Source organism: Pseudophryne corroboree, chromosome 1 (assembly GCF_028390025.1).
Source record: "Pseudophryne corroboree isolate aPseCor3 chromosome 1, aPseCor3.hap2, whole genome shotgun sequence".
NCBI classification, from domain to species: domain Eukaryota; kingdom Metazoa; phylum Chordata; class Amphibia; order Anura; family Myobatrachidae; genus Pseudophryne; species Pseudophryne corroboree.
The window spans coordinates 939069288-939091408 of NC_086444.1; the positions used below are offsets into that span (position 1 = coordinate 939069288).

General features: G+C 45.5%; 1 long non-coding RNA gene across 1 annotated transcript in view; it reads left to right on the top strand.

The window, feature by feature from the left end:
* Positions 1-223: 223 nt before the first annotated feature.
* Positions 224-22121, top strand: part of LOC134972046 (uncharacterized) — a 119396-nt gene continuing 97498 nt past the window's right edge. Inside the window, exon 1 of the long non-coding RNA XR_010190269.1 lies at positions 224-551. This is a non-coding gene — a long non-coding RNA (uncharacterized LOC134972046). The remainder of the gene's footprint in view (positions 552-22121) is intronic.

Genomic DNA, 22121 nt, shown 5'->3' on the forward strand with positions numbered 1-22121 from the left:
CTCACTTGGCAGAGTCAGGCTGCCCTGAACACAATTCAAGCTCCTGCATCAGCATGTAGGAGCCAGGGGGAGGGCTCAGAAACCGGAGTGCAGGAACGGAGAAGGCTTCAGTCATAAATCATTTCCCAGCAGGAATTGAAAGTGAAAGTGCCGTGGCCAGCCTGTGCGGACGCAGTGAAACCCTTACTGTGTTCTCTGCTACTACTAGGAGGGAGAGGGGGAGGGAGGAGAGATGCTGCCGGCACCACTGCCTGTAGAGTCTGATAGACGCTGTGGCAGATGGCAGCAGCAGTAGCACACAGCAGCAGAGTCTCAGTGCAGGGAGAGCGCCTCTCTGAAGCCGGCGCCTCCCTGCTTTGCAGGCTCTGCTGAATGGGCTGCGCCGGCTCTGCAACCAAGTGGGAATAGTATACCGTGCGATTGTCAGGATTCCGGGTGTGAGGACTTCACCAGGTGTCGGGATTCCGGCGTTGGTCTCATGAAGGCCGGGATGCCCATAGATGGTATATTGACTGCATCCCCTGATAACAACATGGTAACAGCTTTTCATGGTAATTTTTTAAATTGTATTTATTGAGAAAAGATTCATGCAGAACAAGTAACAACAAGAGTTTATATGATTGATAGAGTAGCCAACCCATGATAACTTATTTCATAAATATAAAACAACTGTGGCATGGTTCTGATCCAAAATAATATAACAATGTTAAGACATGTAGTAGTCATAAGATTTATACCCCTTTCACACTGCCTGAGGCGGTCGCACCTGGGATCCTTACACAGGTGCTTCCCATGTGCGACCCACCTCAGGCCCCTTGCCGTCGCTGTCCACCAACCCGGCATATTGCTGGGTTAGTGACATCAACCAACCCAGCACTATGCCGGGTTGCTGATGGCAGCGCTTAGAGATCACATGATCTCCAAGAGCCAGCCATCTACACCAAGTGAACGGGAAACTGGTCGCATCGACCCGGCTTCCCGTACACACAGCAAAAACGTGTTCAACCCTGCTTGCTTCCCGAGTTTGAATACTGGTTCGCTCGACCTGGATAATTCCAAATGGGCCCTTACAGACCGCACAGCAACATGGGTTATGCACGCTCATGTGCAATAACCCGTGTTAAAGAAGCTGGCTGTCTAAAAGAGGTATTAGTGAAAACGTATAGCAGCATACCAACTGACGAGAAGCTCTTCATAGTATTTGATCAAAAAACATAACTTTCCCTGTATGAAAACTATTTATGAGCATTTGTAGGAAGGATACATAATACAGGTTGAGTATCCCATATCCAAATATTCCGAAATACGGAATATTCCGAAATACGGACTTTTTTTAGTGAAAGTGAAATAGTGAAATCTTTGTTTTTTGGTGGCTCAATGTACACAAACTTTGTTTAATACACAAAGTTATTAAAAATATTGTATTAAATGACCTTCAGGCTGTGTGTATAAGGTGTATATGAAACATAAATGAATTGTGTGAATATACACACACTTTGTTTAATGCACAAAGTTACAAAAAATATTGGCTAAAATGACCTTCAGGCTGTGTGTATAAGGTGTATATGTAACATAAATGCATTCTGTGCTTAGATTTAGGTCCCAACACCATGATATCTCATTATGGTATGCAATTATTCCAAAATACGGAAAAATCCGATATCCAAAATACCTCTGGTCCCAAGCATTTTGGATAAGGGATACTCAACCTGTACTGTATATGTAATCTAATCTAAATATTATACCCTTGGCTGTAATATATAAGTTCTGTGACCATACACAAGCTGCAAGTGACTTGTAATATACTTTTTATTTCACAATGCAGACCCTTCGACATGACCCCTGTAATTTGGCATGCCATGCATAGCATGGATAAGCTTTTGTCTACCAGTAGCGAGTGGATTAATTTTAACATTTAAGTTTTCCATAGTGGAATATGTATAAATTTGCATATTAAAGAAGCAAATTAAGAAAAATCACAAAGCATGGCTAAATCTTGGAGGATATGACATGCCAAGCCGTGCATACATGGCAGGAAATTGCATACTTGTCTACATTAAAAATCTCTCCAAGAGAAGCTCAAAGAGAAAATGCTGCCTGCCACGGTGTGGGCCGGGGCTCAGCTGCACATCACTAGGCTCCACCCTCCAAAATGCTGCAATTTGCAGGTACGGGTGGCTCTAAATGATGTGAATTCACACCATTTAACCCCGCGCCTCCATACGTTACTGCAATTCTCTAGATGATCTTCTCATCTAGGAATCAGGTGGAATGCAGGAGATCTGGTCACTCTTCCGTGGGTGCGGGGTACTGGACAATAACAGATCAGTCTCCCGAAACTTGTGGTTAGTAAGCACGTCTGCTATAATGATGTGCAGGAACTGCAAGGTATCTATGATTTATACAAATTAGAACCCATTTATGATTATACAGTATCAGCAACACAACTACAGTATACAATTAAATACCAGCTTGCTCATATCATTATACAGTACATGTGCCCCATTCCATAAAATACCTGTACTGTTTTTTTTTACTAGTCTGATGTGTAGCTCTGTCACATTCACTTCCTCATGCACGGGTGCAATTCATGCTGTACAGTAAGTGTGTACATTGGATTATAGAGCAGAGGTTACCAGGTGCTGTTAGAATAAGATATAAAGGTCTCAAAAGGAAATGCAGCTATGGTTTATTACCACAGGTCACAAACAGCATGTTGTACAATGGGGGTCATTCCGAGTCGTTCGCTCGGTATTTTTCTTCGCATCGCAGCGTTTTTCTGCTTAGTACGCATGCGCAATGTTCGCACTGCGACTGCGCCAAGTATTTTTGCTATGAAGATAGTTTTTTTACTCACGGCTTTTTCTTCGCTCCGGCGATCGTAATGTGATTGACAGGAAATGGGTGTTACTGGGCGGAAACACGGCGTTTTATGGGCGTGTGGATAAAAACGCTACCGTTTCCAGAAAAAACGCGGGAGTGGCTGGAGAAACGGGGGAGTGTCTGGGCGAACGCTGGGTGTGTTTGTGACGTCAAACCAGGAACGACAAGCACTGAACTGATCGCAGATGCCGAGTAAGTCTGAAGCTACTCTGAAACTGCTAAGTAGTTTGTAATCGCAATATTGCGAATACATCGTTCGCAATTTTAAGAAGCTAAGATTCACTCCCAGTAGGCGGAGGCTTAGCGTGTGTAACTCTGCTAAAATCGCCTTGCGAGCGAACAACTCGGAATGACCCCCCAATATACAGATGATTAAGGAATGGGTATGTAATAAGGAAATAATTCAAACTGATTTTTTTGGCTTCCTTCTGCCACAAGTAAGGGTAAAATAAATACTCATACTTGCAGAACTTTGGGCATAGTGCAGCAGAAGTCAACTGACTGTACCGCCCACTACACTCCGCAAGAGGGTGGCCATGGCCTTGTGGGCGGTGGCTCTGGGAGACTAGCCTACTATACCGGGCAGTCAAGAACACCACCTGATTTATTATTTTCAGGAGCTTCCTGGCTGTTCTGAAGAGTAGACATGCATGGTCTAAGCATGGATATTTAATTGGATTGATTTCTACAATACTATGAGGCTGATTCTGAGTCACATGCAAAAGCGCTTGCAGCAGTGTCTATTGGCAGCCGCCTATCTACGACTTTATGCAAATGCTGATACAAACTCCTTCTGTTGTGCACATCCATCTGGCCGAATATGCAAGGATTGAGCTGCCCTCTTTTAGCACCCGTGCCTGCTGTAATACCAATTGGTGTGTTCTTAGGATGCTACCATATGTTGTGCCATCAAAACTTGCACTAGCCCTAAGGGAGGCCACCTATCACCCGCTGCTCTGCTCAGTGGAGCAGAGCAGCGGGTGATAGGTGGTGAGCGCATGCAAGCAGCATATAAACTAGGTTCCGAGTGCATGCAAGCAGCATTTACTCGCCATAGAGAGGGACTGGGGGCACGACAAACCGCTCCCAGTGGGAGAGGTGGCCATGCCTCCAGTGTGCCAAAAAAGGGGGAGAGGGGGGGTGGCTAACTGGTGATGCATGTCAGTAGCTTATCATATATTTGTGCTTTTGGCATTGTTAATATTTGAAATGTTTCACCTTTGCCCCCTAGCGCCTTCTGCTTAATTGTCAGATATGTTTGTTATAGCTTGTAGCACTTATAAAATGACTGCTGATGTTATTACAGATAAATGTATATTTATTTGATTAAATGTATTATTTGACTTGTTACTGAGATTAAAAGTAATGTGGAGCCTTTTGACGGTTAGTGGGCTTCCTCTGTATCCCCTGGAGGAAGTGAGGATGTATAAATGGATTTGCCATTGGTTTTATAGTGATGCATTGCATTAAACAAATACTGTAAAATAGTATGTACATCTTTACATCATCTTGTATGATATAAAAATAGTCAAAAATGTCATATATAATTTTGCCTATATTACTTTTCTTACGTTTTGTACTACATGAATATCACAGGATTTCTGTTCTAATACTCAGGTCTAGAAATTTCACAATACTGATCATTGAAGGATTCAATCACAGTTAATGAATCCAATTTTAATAAAAATTAGGTAAGATAATGGCTTTTTTCTGAGCCTGAATAAAATATAAAAGACTATCTTCTAAGAGTCTCTAAGCATTAGCAAAATGGATCAATTTAAAGGAGAGTATAAGGACATGTATCCTGTATCTATCTGTGCTGGAAGAAGAAAAGATTACTCTAACTACTGATGATAATATGGAATGGTGTGAGAATGGTATGCTGGGGACTACTTTACATTCAAATTTGAATTGGTAAATGGCATCTTCCTAGAAGTTACCAAAGGTATAGAAGGTATTTATTAAGGAGAGAATGCATCTGGTTTTAAAATTATAATATTGTGACTGTAGTGCAATGCAATAGCCGTTGGCAGTAGTCACACTGATGCATAGCTACAAAGAATACACTCCAAGGCCATTTGAATTAACAAAAATGTAATAAAGAGGTGGTCAAGTTTTCAGAACTTCTTCAGACCGTCTTTTCCCGGTGTTTCACACATGAGCAGCAGTGGTGAAAGTATGGCGGTACAGTGTACCGCTAAGAGATTGGCAGCTGGTACACCGTACCGCCCGAAAGCCAGACCTCCCACTCTCCTGATGCCTGTTATTGCTGCTCCCGGGTCTCCCTTACTTGCCGCAGTCGCTGGAGCCACCATTTAGCACCCGCTGCCTTACGCACGCTGTCACCTTGAGCCCCAGCCCCCCCTTCACCCGGCAGTCAAGTAGACACAGCAGCATGAGCACCCCGATCAGCACGAACCACATCTCCTGCCTGCAGAAGAAAGAGGTGCTGCAGCAGCTCAATGAACGGGTGCGGAGCCTAGAGAGCAAGAAGTAAGAACAGCGTGCTGCAGCTGCATGTCACTGAGCGGGAGGAGGTGTTGTAAATAAATGACGTGGATTTTTTTTTACCATATCCAGCTTAAAGCGCTGTTTTCTATTTATATTCATTGTTCTCTGGGATTATCTACCCCTTTTATCAGCTGCTTTTAAGGAAAAAACACCCATTGCAGCGCCAGACTAACTACCTTGGTAGTATTTCCTCTGTGTCTTAATCAAACATACTATAACTCAGCTTCAGGGGCAGCTGTTGTGGGAATCACAAAGTGAATTCATATTGGGCATCACAGACGGTGTAATGGTTATCATTACTGCCTCACAGCACTGAGGTCATAGGTTGTATTACCACCATGACCTGTGTGGAGTTTGCATATTCTCCTTGTGCTTGTGTCGGTTTCCTCTGGGTACTCCAGTTTTCTCCCACAATCCAAAAATATGCAGGTAGGTAAACTGACTTACAACAAAAAAACAACAAACCCTAGTGTGAATGTGTGCGCGTGTACAATACATGTGGCAGGGAATATAGATTGTAAGCTCCACTGGGGTAGGGACTGATGTGAATGGCCAAATACTCTCTGCTAAGTGCTATGGAATACGTGTGCACTATGGCCCTCATTCCGAGTTGTTCGCTCGGTATTTTTCATCGCATCGCAGTGAAAATCCGCTTAGTACGCATGCGCAATGTTCGCACTGCGACTGCGCCAAGTAACTTTGCTATGTAGAAAGTAATTTTACTCACGGCTTTTTCTTCGCTCCGGCGATCGTAATGTGATTGACAGGAAATGGGTGTTACTGGGCGGAAACACGGCGTTTCAGGGGCGTGTGGCTGAAAACGCTACCGTTTCCGGAAAAAACGCAGGAGTGGCCGGAGAAACGGTGGGAGTGCCTGGGCGAACGCTGGGTGTGTTTGTGACGTCAACCAGGAACGACAAGCACTGAAATGATCGCACAGGCAGAGTAAGTCTGGAGCTACTCTGAAACTGCTAAGTAGTTAGTAATCGCAATATTGCGAATACATCGGTCGCAATTTTAAGAAGCTAAGATTCACTCCCAGTAGGCGGCGGCTTAGCGTGTGTAACTCTGCTAAAATCGCCTTGCGACCGATCAACTCGGAATGAGGGCCTATATAAATAACTGGTAATAAATAATTATTCAGAACAGCACATCAAAAACATCTAAACCCAGGTTTTTCAACTTATAAATTATCATTGTCCTATTTACTGACATACTGTAAGTGTCTGCACATGGCTAATAATAGGAGATGCACAAACAAAACTCTTAGAACTATGGGGGTCATTCCGAGTTGATCGCTCGCTGCTGTTTTTCCCAGCGCAGCGATCAGGTCTCTACTGCGCATTCGTATGCACCGCAATGCGCAGGCGCATCGTACGGGTAAACAGCGGATCGTTGCTGAGCTATGGATTTAACGAAGAATCCATTCGCACGGGCGATCGCAAGGAGATTGACAGGAAGAGGGCATTTGTGGGTGGCAACTGACCATTTTCTGGGAGTTTTTGGAAAATCGCAGGTGTGTCCAAGCTTTTGCTGGGCGGATGTCTGACGCCAATTCCGGGACCAAAAAGACTGATGTGATCGCAAGGGCTGAGTAAGTCCAGACCTACTCAGAAACTGCACAAAATGTTTTTGCACAGCTCGGCTGCACAGGCGTTTGTGCACTCCCCCGTGGGCGGCGACTATGCATTTGCACGGCTGCTAAAAGTAGCTAGCGAGCGATCAACTCGGAATGAGGGCCAATTGGCGATGCGTACGACGTGCCTGCGTATTGCGGTGCATACGCATGCGCAGTAGAGACCTGATCGCTGCACTGCGAAAAATGGCAGCGAGCGATCAACTCGGAATGACCCCCAATGTGTGTAAATGCTAGGAGCTTGGGCGATAAAATTCCTGAACTAATTGCAATAGTGACAAGGGGTGATTTGGATTGTGACTATTATGGAGTCTTGGTGCAACGAAAACATGACTGGAACATAGCTATGGGGGTAATTCCGAGTTGATCGCTAGCTACCGTTGTTCGCAGCGCAGCGATCAGGCTAAAAATCAGCATTTCTGCGCATGCGTATGGGCCGCAGTGCGCACACGCGTCGTACGGGTACAAAGCCCATTGTGGTTGTGCACAGGTTCTAGCGAAGTTTTCAGTCACACTGACGGCCGCAAGAAGATTGACATGAAGGGGGCGTTTCTGGGTGTCAACTGACCGTTTTCAGGGAGTGTTTGCAAAAACGCAGGCGTGTCTGAAAAAACGCAGACGTAGCTGGGCGTTCGCTGGGTGGTTGTATGACTACAAATCCGGACACGAATAGGCTGAGTGATCGCAAGCACTGAGTAGGTTCAGAGCTACTCAGAAACTGCACAAACTTTTTTTGCAGAGCTCGCACTTCTGCTAAGCTAAAATACACTCCCCAGTGGGCGGCGGCATACCGTTTGCACGGCTTCTAAAACTAGCTAGCGAGCGATCAACTCGGAATGACCCCCTATATCGGGTTACACTTTATTTAGAAAGGATAGAATGGGAAAGATCGGAGGAAGGGCAGCAATGTTTGTGAAAAGATTTGGGTGGGTTATATTGTTTCTGTGCAGGGTAAATACTGGCTGCTATATTTTTACACTGCATTTTTGATTTGTTTGAAAACACCCCACCCAAATCTAACTCTCTCTGCACATGTTATATTTGCCCCACCTGCAGTGCACATGGGCCCTCATTCCGAGTTGTTCGCTCGGTAATTTTCTTCGCATCGCAACGATTTTCCGCTAATTGCGCATGCGCAATGTTCACACTGCGACTGCGCCAAGTAAATTTGCTATGCAGTTAGGTATTTTACTCACGGCATTACAAGGTTTTTTCTTCGTTCTGGTGATCGTAATGTGATTGACAGGAAGTGGGTGTTTCTGGGCGGAAACTGGACGTTTTATGGGTGTGTGTGTGAAAAAACGCTGCCGTTTCTGGGAAAATGCGGGAGTGTCTGAAGAAACGGGGGAGTGTCTGGGCGAACGCTGGGTGTGTTTGTGACGTCAAACCAGGAACGAAACTGACTGAACTGATCGCAGTTGCCGAGTAAGTCTGGAGCTACTCAGAAACTGCTAAGAAGTGTCTATTTGCAATTCTGCTAATCTTTCGTTTGCAATTTTACTATGCTAAGATTCACTCCCAGTAGGCGGCGGCTTAGCATGTTCAAAGTTGCTAAAAGCAGCTTGCGAGCGAACAACTCGGAATGACCACCATGGTTTTGCCGATTAGAGAACAATTTTGCTGCTGTGATCAGGTCTGAATTACGCCCTGAGTGATCTATAGACCACCAGGCCAGGCAGAAAAACTTGACAGGAAACTGTTGGAGGACATCACTAAAATGGCTTTAAAAGGGGAGGTAATAGCCATGAGAGATTAAATCTGACTGATATAAACTGGGAAAGCTCTTCTGTAAGTTCCACTAGAAGTGGGGACTTATTATTATTACCATTTAATATTTATATAGCGCACACATATCCCGCAGTGCTTTACAGAGAATATTTGGCCATTCACATCAGTCCCTGCCCCAGTGGAGCTTACAATCTATTCCGTATCACATGTACACACACACACATTCATACTAGGGTTAATTTTGTTGGGAGTCAATTTACCTACCAGTATATTTTTGGATCTGGGAGGAAACCGGAGTACACGGAGGAAACCCACGCAAGTACGGGGAAAATATACAAACTCCACACAGTTAGAGCCATGGTGGGGACTTTATAAATTCCTTGCAGAGAGCATCACTCAAGCAATTGATGAAGGAGCTTACAAACAAAGCTGCAATATTATACATAATACAAATGGCAACAGAAAATCAGATATAAATTTCGGAGAAAACGTAGGATCCAGTGACTATCAAGTGTTATAGTTTACTATAAAGACAGGGTCCAACTCATCTCATGAAGAAGAAAAATGGTGTTCCATTTTAGGAAGGCTGATTTTATTAGATGGGGAGATGTGTAAGTGATTCATTGGCAGATTGGAGCAACTTGGAAGGAGTGGGAGAGAGGTGGAAAAATTGAAAAGTGCAATACTAAAAGCAACGGACCTTTGTATCGAAAAGGTTAGTAAAAAAGCAAAAGGAAAAGGAAGCCAGTGTGGTTTACAAAAGAGGTATCAACTAGTGTGAAAGAAAAAAGGATGGCATTTAGGAAATAGTAAGCAGACTCAAAATATTGAGGACAAAGAGGAGTATATTGCCCAGTCAGTAGGTAAAGGGGGCAAAACCTTTTTTAGATATACAGTATAAATGAAAGGAGAAAAGCAGACATAGGTATAAGACTTAAAACAGAGAGTGAGAGACTGGTCAAAGGAGACAAAGCAATTGCAGATCATTTAAATAATTTGTTTTGCTCAGTTTACACTACAGAAAGAGGAAGGAATTGGCTACAATTAAGTTGTAAGAACATTCATAAAATGAGTTAGATACAAGTACAATTAAGATGACACGACCCTAATAGAACTCTCAAAACTGACAGTGCATAAATCAATGGGGCCAGATGGGATACATCCAACGATACTAAAAGAGCTTAATGGGGTGCTGGTAACACCAATTACAGAATTATTTAACCAGTCATTAGCTACAGGATTAATTCCAGAGGACTGGAAATAACTCAGGTAGTCACACTGCACAAAAGTGGAAGCAAGGAAGAGGCAATCAACTACCCACCAGTGAGCCATACATCAGTAGTAAAGAAGCTGATGGAAACACATTAATAAAAGTAAGAATTGTGGAATATCTCAAATACAGCAATTTACATTATCCAAAACTGCTAAATAAACTTGAATGCATGGAATTGAATGGATAGTTGAATGGATGGTTGAATGGATAAGAACTTGGTTGCAGAATAGGAAACAGAGGGTTGTATTAAATGGAGTACAGTCTCAGGAGGGACATGTTACAAGTGGTGTACCTCAGGGATCTGTACTTGGACCAGTGCTTTTAATATTTTTGTTAGTGATATTGCAAATAGTATCAAAGGAAAAGTATGCCTTTTTGCAGATGACACAAAAGTAAGAGATCTAGGAGTCACTATTTCAGGAGACTTAAAGGCAAGTAAGCAATGTATCATAGCAATGAAAAGGCAAGTCAGATGTATAGTTTCATAGGGAGAGGAATCAGTAGCCGAAAGAAAGACGTAATAATGCCACTGTATGGGTCGTTGATACGGCCTCACCTAGAATACTGGGTTCAGCTCTGGAGTCCAGAAGGATAAAAATACATTAGAGACTGTATAAAGTAGAGCAACGAAAATGGTGCATGATCTACACCATTAAAACTTATTAGGAAAGACTAAAATAGCTTAATATGTATAGTTTGAAACAGAGAAGAGAAAGGGGTGACATGATAGTAACTTTCAAATATATTAAGTCAAATTAGATTTCTCTACAGTATGTTTAAATTATTTGAATAAGGAGGAGAAAGTATCATGGGCAGAAGCCTAAAGGTTATGGTTAATGATGGTAGACTTGGGAGTAAGCGGTGATGAAGAGGACAGGTTAATGGAAAGAAGATAATGGTCAGAGAGAGGAATTGATGAAATCAAAGTTTTCACATTGTTACGTGCAGACCAGATCAAGGGGATTGCCTACTTGAGTTGGAGGATGAGCAGGTCCATTGAGAGAGACCAAAAGATGATGTGAAGGAAAAAGTTCAGAGATGGAGAGATGAGTGGTGCATCAGTAGCAATATTAAAGTCACCCAAGATGAGGGAGGGAAGGTAGGAAGAGAGGAAGTATGGGAGCCATGCAGTAAAGTGATCTATGAATTTGGAGGTGAAAATTAACTGGATAGGTGGTGCAATTCAAATGAAGAGAATGATATTGAGGGTTATTGAGGTAAGAATTTAAATGGAAAGCATGGGGAAGAAGCCCCCCACACCACCACCTTGTCAACTCCCAGCATAAGGAGTGTGAGAGAATGAGATGCCACCAGAGAAGAGGACAGTCTGAGCAGTGACAGATGGAGCGGTCAAAGGTTCAATGATGGCTAAGAGGTTCACTGAGCTGGAAATGAAGATAGATAGATATGACATTCCAGGGGTCACAGGAAAGAGGGAGAAAAATGAGAGGAAGAGAAGTGGATGAAATTATCATGGTTGATAGAGTATAGCAGTGAACTAAATTTGGAACATAGAGATGAGGAAAGTGTTAGGAAGGGGTGGGAGCTTGAGAAAAAAATGGAAAACACAAGGAACAAACTCTGCACATCAAAAAAATGGTGCAGCTAAAAACCACTAAGAAGGTACTGTAACCCTCACTTTTAAAACTTGGACATACAAAATAATATTGTGGTATAGCGCTATCTAAATTAGAATATAAACCTCCTAGGTTTACACCCCACAGGTGTTAGTGCTGTGGATACTCCCAGATGTTCAAGGAGGATTATTTGTCAGAGTAGGTTAAGGAGAGAATGCTGTGAGAAGTTGGAGGAGGTGGGCAGAGGTGCAGGGTAGAGACATGTGGGTGCTGTGGTGAGTGCAGGTCCAGGGGTGAGTGAAAGATATGATTGGAAATGGAGAGGGAGGAATTAGAGGGGTGAGTATCATATGGCAGGAGCAGGAGGGGAGAAAGAGGAAGGAATACATAGAGTAAAGGAGGGAGACCAGGGGCAAGAAAAATTATTATGTCTAATTGGTATATCTGGGGGGACATGTTGTGGATAAGGGAAGAGGGGGGGGGGGGGTAAAAAAATGAAGGACAACTGCAGTGTGGGAGCAGAAAAAGAGGGGAATTATTACCATGAAAGGTAGAAGGCAGGTGTCAAGTCCGGGGTGAATAATGAACCCGGATTGGGTGCTCAAGGAGCTGAATTGACTGTCTCTTTAAATAATATCCGGGCTGGCCGTATGAAGCTCTTTTTAATAAGTTTAATAAGTAAAGCATTAAATAGAAATGAACATGCATAGCAGGTAAAGTCCAGAATATAACTTGGAGTGTGTCGTACCCCTGGGAGACCACTAATGTGATCCGGATTGTGAGGAACTAGCCCCTGAAAGGCTTGGTGACTGCGGTAGCAGAAGCAAAGTGCCAAGGGTGCTGCGGTTAGCTCTCTGTAGCTTGCCAGACTGTGAGGACTAATGCTGCAGTTGCACTGTACTGGAGGTCAGATGCTAAAAGCACTCAGGATGCTTAGGAAACAAGGCTGCAAAGCACAGATTAGCCACACTGCTCCTGTGTGGCCTGAGACATTGCATAGACAACCTTACAGAAGGGAAACGCTGGTTAAATACCTGCAGGATGGTGCTGATTGGCAAAACACAGCATAGAACTTCCTTCAGCCTGATTGGCACCTAAGGTCATGTGACTGCATCCAAGATGCCGGCTTCCATGCAACCATCTTGAGCCTGGATCCATCTGTCGTGCCCTCCCACCAGCCTGCCCGCACACCTCACTTGCCTCCAGCAGCCCTTGCCACTCCCAGAGGGGCCCCGCCACAACGCCTGGACCGGTAAGTCCTGGGCTTCCCGACCAACAACACCCCGGACCGTGACAGCAGGTGTGAGGTAGACAGGTAAATGGGGTAAAGTGGTATGGTGGGTAAAGTGCAATGTTATATCAAGGGTAACAAGATAGCCAAAACAATATGACAAACTATGGTGTAAATGCAATGAGTACAATGGTAGCACACAAAGAGGGCAAGTTATCAAACAAATGGGACAAATGGTAGCAAACAAAGGGGAAAATGGTAGCAAACAATGGCATACAAGCAAAATATAGTAAGAGGGGTACGTATTGGTAAAATAATGATAGGAAAAATCTGACAGAACGATCTAGAATACTATAATAGGCAGTGGTAAAACATACATAATAGGGAAATATATCAATAATAGTTTGGGAATAAATGAAAGTAGCTGTAGGAGAATACAGCACAAGGTAAAACAGAGTCCATGGAGATTGAGAAAAGGGAGTTTTTGGCAGATGTTCAGCTGGTCCAGATATCAAGGAAATGAAGCAGAAACCAGACAACACAGGGGACTGTTGCAGTAGAGAGGCGTATGGAGCAATGATCACATTCCAGGTGGAGGGGTATGGGGATACTGGGCCCAGGTCTGGGAAGGAGTCAGTTAGAGGAAGACAGCAGTTGTGAGGCAAAAGTGGACTGTAGATAAATATGGCTGGAGGTCAGCAGGCAGGAATTCAGGTGGCAAGGCAAGATATCATCAGCTAGCTTGGGATGTTGAAGTTGTTTCCTGGAAGAACTGTAGTGTATGTCGATGACTTGGTGGCTGTAACTAGGCTTGAATTGCAGCTTAAATTGGATGAGATCTGGAGCATTATGTAGGTTGACGAGGGTATGAGGCAAAAACCTAGGTGTCTAACAGCTGCAGAGGTAGAGTATCTGGAAGGCAGAGTATTCAATGGGAGTAGCTGGATCCAAGAATGCACATAAACTGGAGGATGGATCTGCACTTATTGCAAGGCAAACGCCACAGCCTAGATTTGGAGCACATGCAGGAGCATAGTGTAAGTCTTGGTGGGCAACAGCTGGTAGAGACATAGACAGAGGGTAAAGTAGGGTTGAGTACTGCCTGGTCTACTAGAATCGTGAAGAAGGCACTTAAATAGTCAACATTTATGCTTTTGAAAGGCATCCTGTCAACAGTGTAAAGTAGCTGGGAGAATGCTAATGCAGCACTACTGTTATTTACAGCATTTTAACCTTGTCAACATTATAACTTCTAACATGATGGTAAAGAATTATCTTATCAACATTATGCTGTCGACAGCTTAAGTTTATCATACTCAACCCATATTTAAAGCTGGTATCCAGAGAAGAACTCAACAGAACGCATATGCACTAAGATTCATACTTTTGACTATTTTGGAATGGTGGACTAATGCCAAAGCAAGATCCACAATGTACTGTACTGTGTGAAAAAAAAAAAAATTCTAAACATTTCTTTGTAGCTCAATTTCTTATAATTTCAATTAAAAACAACTCCATTGACTCTGCCTATCTTCCATGTAGGCAGTTCCAGATTGAGATCCCAAGGAGGTCCCTTGGCAAGCTACTGCATTGGGTTCTTTTCCCTGTATGCACTGGCGTAACTACAACCCCCACAGCCACTGCGGGGCCTTGGAGGTGCGAGGCTTGGGGGGGCGCAGCAGATTCCCATGCGGACTAGTCGTCCGCATGTTAATCTGTTGATGACCGGTGGCAGGCTGAGCCGGGTCAGGGTGACATTTCCCCCCACCGGCGTGTCAGTTTACTTTATAACTATTTGTGCCGCAGTGCTGCCCACTCGTCTGCCTATCAGCCCACTGCTCTGTCCGACGTTGTTGCCAAGCTAGCCTAGCCCCCTCCTCCCCGGACATAGTGCTCCCCCAAGCTCCTCCTCCCTTAATCTGCCTGCAGCTCTGGTGATCGATCGGGCTCCGTGGCACCACTCAGGGAGAGGAAGTCGCTGCACCCAGCCGCCAGAGCATAAAATGCTACCGGGCCTTGGCTTTCTTCGGTTCCCTATCAGCTGCCTGACCAGCTCCGCCTCCTGCCCCTTCAGGTAGAGAATGCAGCGTGTGGGGAGAAGCACCGCTGCTTTCCATGGATCCTCACTTGGATAAACAGCTCCCAACCACAATATGCACACAAAGAATAGTGTATGGCACATATCATAAAAGATATAAGGTGGGCGGGGGAGTAGGGGAGAGTTTGGTGATGTAAGGCATAATGTCCAGTATATACAGTAAAAGGGGAGGGGGAGTGAGAGGGGTGATTGACATACACAAACTTGTAATACAGTATATGTACATTATGTGTTTGTGCAGCTATATATATATATATATATATGGGAAAGGGTATGGGGCACAAAACCAATTTTGCAGGAGGCTCGCAATCAGAATACCGATGGCGGGATCCCATCGATCACAATGCCGGTGCCGGAATCCAAACTGGCAGCATCCTGATTGTATGTATGATTGTATGATTAGGGTAAGGCTGCGGGGGGAGGTTAGGGTTAGACTGCACAGGGGGCATAGGCGTGCACATGGGGGATGCCTGGTACATACAGGCATCCCCTAATGTCCGACACCCCCCTTCCATCATGCATGCTGCCGCAACTATTCCTGTGCCCCACCAATGGTGCTGTCCGTCAGGCAATAAGTGCTCGAGGGCTGGTTGTGGTGGCTCCTGAAACGGGAGTTGAGATACAGTGAGGAGCAGGAGAGAAGCGCCCTGAGCTCTTGTTCACTCTGACATGGGCTGTGGTGGCAGAAGCAGCAGGCATGCAGCCCTGCAACAGACATGGGGTGAGCAATATTGGATGCATTGTGTGTCTGCCACTACACTGGGGGCATTGTGTAACTGGCACCACTCTGGGGGCATTGTGTATCTGGCACTGCTGGGGGTATTATGTGTATCTGGCACTGCTGGGGGCATACTGTGTGGTGTTATATGAACTTGGCTCATACTGTGTGGCATATTATGAATTTTGACTCATACTGTATGGCATAATGGGAATAAGGGGCACTACTGTCAGTAGCTGGTGAGCATGGGGACATGTGTGACAAATACTGGTGTCCTGCAGAGGAGGGGTCTGATGGCATAGAAAGAGACAGATGTGGCTCTGATGGCACATGTGTATATTTTAAACTTTACTTCTGTTATATTAAAACTTAAATGTTCGCCCCCCTGAATCTCCCGCACTTTTCAGAGTGGCCCACTCAAAATCACGGTGTATGTGCTGGGGGTTGTAAGAGGTGGGAGTGTGTGTGGGGGAGGGGAATGCATATGCACCTAGGCCCACCATTCTCTAGTTCTACACTCGGTCAGGGATAGGTTGGGGAAGAGTAAGCAGCGATAGGGTGCAGCGGCAGCTAGGACTCAGGGTTATGCCACAGTGGACAGTCAGTACCTGCTGGTGGTTGCACCATTATGATTCATTTTATTTCTCTGGAGTGCATCTACTTTATTATTAGGAACTAGTGATAAATTAGATTAAGCCATGTGATTTTACTGAGAGAATTTTAAATAGTGCTACACATGTCCCTGGCCAGTGCTAGACACGCCCATCTGGCGGTGACCCCCTAGTAATGCCTATGGTGGGGGTGGGGGTGTTAGTGTTATGCTGCAGAAGGGGATTAGGGTTAGGCTGTGGTTGGGGGGAGGTTAGGGTTAGGCTGCAGGGGGGGGAGGAAGGTTAGGGTTAGGCTGCAGGGAGGGAGGGTAAGGCTGCGAGGAGGAATGGTTAGGTATAGGTACTACAGGGAAGGTTAGGTTTAGGATGCTGGGGAAGAGGGTTAGGGGGGTAGAGTTATTATACTTACTTAGCAGGTGTCTGGATTCTACACGTCGGGATGCCATTGTCGGTCTTCTGACCACCCGGCATCCAAAGCGTCGGGATCCGGATACTATCCCACAGGAAGGGTTCAGTGCAGAATTATTAAATATTTACAAGTGATGGGGTGTGCATTTATTAATTATATACGTGTAACTAGCATGTGCAACTATAATCAAAGAAACACAATAGACATTCACTGGATATGGCATATTCCTCCATTTTGGAGCAGTATCACTGCAATCTTTTTATTTTATTTTTTCATTTTTTCCACCCTTAAATACCACACAAACACATGGCACTTTTATACAATCAGGTCCTTCCACGTGACAGTGCTCTCTCTCACCCAGCACAGTAAAATTGGGAATTAAAGTTCTTAAATAAAAAGTTAAATTTAAAGTAAAATAAGAACGCAAAACTGGGATTGTACAGCATCCTTTCAAATTCACTGACACCGCTGCTCTGCACAGCTAAGAGGGACTGTTCTGCTAAAATCGTGATGATTGGGAGCTATGGTTATGTCCCTTCAGCTGTAAGTGCAGCTGTGCTTGATGTGCTTGAAATGGAATGTCTCTGCATCTCCTGTACTTGCGTACACTTAGTATATGCCCGTGTTTCTGTTGCTGAGCATCGATAGAAAAGCTGCGGCCACTTGCATGCATTTGCCCCCCAGGCTAAAAGTTGCCAGCCAGCCCCTGTTAATGCCCCTCCTAAAGTGTCCACTGCTTTGGAGGAGACAGATGCTAGAAGTCATACTTGACCTCTAGCTTCTGACTCTCCTGTCCCTGCATAGCACTACTGCATTACCCGGAAGTGCTGGGAGCGCTCAGCAACTACACAGCATCAACACATTACACCCTTGGCCACAAGCATAACACCCCCAGAGCATGAAACCCCTGGCAACAAGCATTCACCCCTGGCAACGAGCATTACACCCCTGGCAACAAGCATGACACCCAGAGCATTAAAACCCCTGGCCACGAGCATTCACCCCTGGTAACGATCATTATACCCAGATCATGAAACCCCTGCCAATGAGCATTACACCCACAGCATGAAACCCTGGCAACAAGCAGATCATTTAAAAGTAATTAGAAGCCTTACTGTGGGGCATAATGTATTACGGTCATTGTGGTATGTGGCATAATGTGTAAGGGGCATTGCGGTGTGTGGCATAGTGTGTAATGGTCATTATAGTGTGTGGCATAATGTGTCACAGGCATTACAGTGTGTGGCATAATGTGTCGGGCATTACGGTGTGTGGCATATTGTGTAATGGGCATTAATTATAGTGTGTGGCATAATGTGTAAATGGCATTACAGTGTGTGGTATAACGTGTGATGGGCATTGTGGTATGTGGCATAATGTGTAATGGCCATAACAGTGTGTGGCATAATGTGCCACAGGCATTATGATGTGTGGCATGTTACGTAATGGGCATTGCAGTGTGTGGTATAATGTGTAAAGGGCATTACAGCATACCTCCCAACTGTCCCAATTTTCATGGGACAGTCCTGTTTTTTTGGGACTGTCCCACCCGGGAGCCGCAGTGTCCCGCAGTGGGGGGGGGGGAGGCAGATGGGAGACTCCTGTTACTGCTGCTCTGCTTAGCGTGCCTCTGCTTAGTAGAGCAGCGGTGAATAGACGCCGTGCGCATGCGCACAGAGTCTATTCACTTGAGTCCGAGGGAGAGAGGGCATGCCAGCAGCTCATAAAGCACTGGGCATGCCCCCTTAGTGACCGTAAAAGGGGTGTGTGCAAGCGCTTCGTGCGCGCAGATGTCATCCTTCATACATTTTAAAAGTTGGGAGTTATGTTACAGTATGTGTTATAACGTGTAATGGGCATTGCAGTGTGTGGCATAATGTGTAAGGGGCATTGCTATTAGGAGGAAAAATTACAAATAATGCAAGGATATGAATAAGGATTTTTTTTCCTGTGGTGGCCAATGTCTGGGCATGCAGGTTGCAAAACTGGGGTATAGGGTAGTCTTTTCCTGCAATGCCACACCCCTTGCAGTGAGTCCATGCCCCTTGCAGTAAGTCCACGCCCTTTTTTGTAGCGTGCCTATGTCACAGGCAAATTAGTTACTATTTACATGGCAATGGGGTGAGAAGGGAGGGGGGCGCCAGAAACTTTTTTGGGCTTGGGGGAGCAAAATGTCTAGTTACGCCACTGCCTGTATGTATATACAGGGGAGACTCTGGGTGTTATGCTTTCCGTACACACCGGCAGCAGGGGAGAAGATGTCTGGACAGGGTAGAACAGGAGAGACTCTGGGAGGTGGTAGAGACTCCAGGAAGGGGGTGGGGACTTGTTGCTTACTAATGGCAGCACATTGGTGGCTGCTCCCAGCCACCTGCAGTGCAGCACAGATGGTGCTGCTCCCTTTATGGCAAGAGCTTGCTGCTGTTCCGATCAACTGCTGGGGTACTCATTCTGTGAGTAACACTGTTAGTGGCCCAAATCAAAGGTAGTCAAGGCTAGTGGGGCTAATGGCAATAGGGAGGCTCTCTAGGCTCCACAAAGCCCTAGACGACCACCTGTAATGCCTTGTTCCTAATCCTCCCCTGCATATAGGATATTATCAAATGATCAAATTAGCTATGTTTTGAAATACACTGCTCAAAAAAATAAAGGGAACACTAAAATAACACATCCTAGATCTGAATGAATGAAATATTCTTATTAAATACTTTGTTCTTTACATAGTTGAATGTACTGACAACAAAATCACACAAAAATTATCAATGGAAATCAAATTTATTAACCCATGGAGGTCTGGATTTGGAGTCACCCTCAATATTAAAGTGGAAAAACACACTACAGGCTGATCCAACTTTGATGTAATGTCCTTAAAACAAGTCAAAATGAGGCTCAGTAGTGTGTGTGGCCTCCACGTGCCTGTATGACCTCCCTACAACGCCTGGGCATGCTCCTGATGAGGTGGCGGATGGTCTCCTGAGGTATCTCCTCCCAGACCTGGACTAGAGCATCCACCAACTCCTGGACAGTCTGTGGTGCAACGTGGCTTTGGTGGATGGAGCGAGACATGATGTCCCAGATGTGCTCAATTGGATTCAGGTCTGGGGAACGGGCGGGCCAGTCCATAGCATCAGTGCCTTCGTCATCAGTGCCTTCGTCTTGCAGGAACTGCTGACACACTCCAGCACGTGGAGGCCACGCGCACTACTGAGCCTCATTTTGACTAGAGATGAGCGCCTGAAATTTTTCGGGTTTTGTGTTTTGGTTTTGGGTTCGGTTCCGCGGCCGTGTTTTGGGTTCGAACGCGTTTTGGCAAAACCTCACCGAATTTTTTTTGTCGGATTCGGGTGTGTTTTGGATTCGGGTGTTTTTTTCAAAAAACACTAAAAAACAGCTTAAATCATAGAATTTGGGGGTCATTTTGATCCCAAAGTATTATTAACCTCAAAAACCATAATTTACACTCATTTTCAGTCTATTCTGAATACCTCACACCTCACAATATTATTTTTAGTCCTAAAATTTGCACCGAGGTCGCTGTGTGAGTAAGATAAGCGACTCTAGTGGCCGACACAAACACCGGGCCCATCTAGGAGTGGCACTGCAGTGTCACGCAGGATGTCCCTTCCAAAAAACCCTCCCCAAACAGCACATGACGCAAAGAAAAAAAGAGGCGCAATGAGGTAGCTGTGTGAGTAAGATTAGCGACCCTAGTGGCCGACACAAACACCGGGCCCATCTAGGAGTGGCACTGCAGTGTCACGCAGGATGGCCCTTCCAAAAAACCCTCCCCAAACAGCACATGACGCAAAGAAAAAAAGAGGCGCAATGAGGTAGCTGTGTGAGTAAGATTAGCGACCCTAGTGGCCGACACAAACACCGGGCCCATCTAGGAGTGGCACTGCAGTGTCACGCAGGATGTCCCTTCCAAAAAACCCTCCCCAAACAGCACATGACGCAAAGAAAAAAAGAGGCGCAATGAGGTAGCTGTGTGAGTAAGATTAGCGACCCTAGTGGCCGACACAAACACCGGGCCCATCTAGGAGTGGCACTGCAGTGTCACGCAGGATGTCCCTTCCAAAAAACCCTCCCCAAACAGCACATGACGCAAAGAAAAAAAGAGGCGCAATGAGGTAGCTGTGTGAGTAAGATTAGCGACCCTAGTGGCCGACACAAACACCGGGCCCATCTAGGAGTGGCACTGCAGTGTCACGCAGGATGTCCCTTCCAAAAAACCCTCCCCAAACAGCACATGACGCAAAGAAAAAAAGAGGCGCAATGAGGTAGCTGTGTGAGTAAGATTAGCGACCCTAGTGGCCGACACAAACACCGGGCCCATCTAGGAGTGGCACTGCAGTGTCACGCAGGATGTCCCTTCCAAAAAACCCTCCCCAAACAGCACATGACGCAAAGAAAAAAAGAGGCGCAATGAGGTAGCTGACTGTGTGAGTAAGATTAGCGACCCTAGTGGCCGACACAAACACCGGGCCCATTTAGGAGTGGCACTGCAGTGTCACGCAGGATGTCCCTTCCAAAAAACCCTCCCCAATCAGCACATGATGCAAAGAAAAAGAAAAGAAAAAAGAGGTGCAAGATGGAATTGTCCTTGGGCCCTCCCACCCACCCTTATGTTGTATAAACAAAACAGGACATGCACACTTTAACCAACCCATCATTTCAGTGACAGGGTCTGCCACACGACTGTGACTGATATGACGGGTTGGTTTGGACCCCCCCCAAAAAAGAAGCAATTAATCTCTCCTTGCACAAACTGGCTCTACAGAGGCAAGATGTCCACCTCATCATCACCCTCCGATATATCACCGTGTACATCCCCCTCCTCACAGATTATCAATTCGTCCCCACTGGAATCCACCATCTCAGCTCCCTGTGTACTTTGTGGAGGCAATTGCTGCTGGTCAATGTCTCCGCGGAGGAATTGATTATAATTCATTTTAATGAACATCATCTTCTCCACATTTTCTGGATGTAACCTCGTACGCCGATTGCTGACAAGGTGAGCGGCGGCACTAAACACTCTTTCGGAGTACACACTTGTGGGAGGGCAACTTAGGTAGAATAAAGCCAGTTTGTGCAAGGGCCTCCAAATTGCCTCTTTTTCCTGCCAGTATAAGTACGGACTGTGTGACGTGCCTACTTGGATGCGGTCACTCATATAATCCTCCACCATTCTATCAATGTTGAGAGAATCATATGCAGTGACAGTAGACGACATGTCCGTAATCGTTGTCAGGTCCTTCAGTCCGGACCAGATGTCAGCATCAGCAGTCGCTCCAGACTGCCCTGCATCACCGCCAGCGGGTGGGCTCGGAATTCTGAGCCTTTTCCTCGCACCCCCAGTTGCGGGAGAATGTGAAGGAGGAGATGTTGACAGGTCGCGTTCCGCTTGACTTGACAATTTTGTCACCAGCAGGTCTTTCAACCCCAG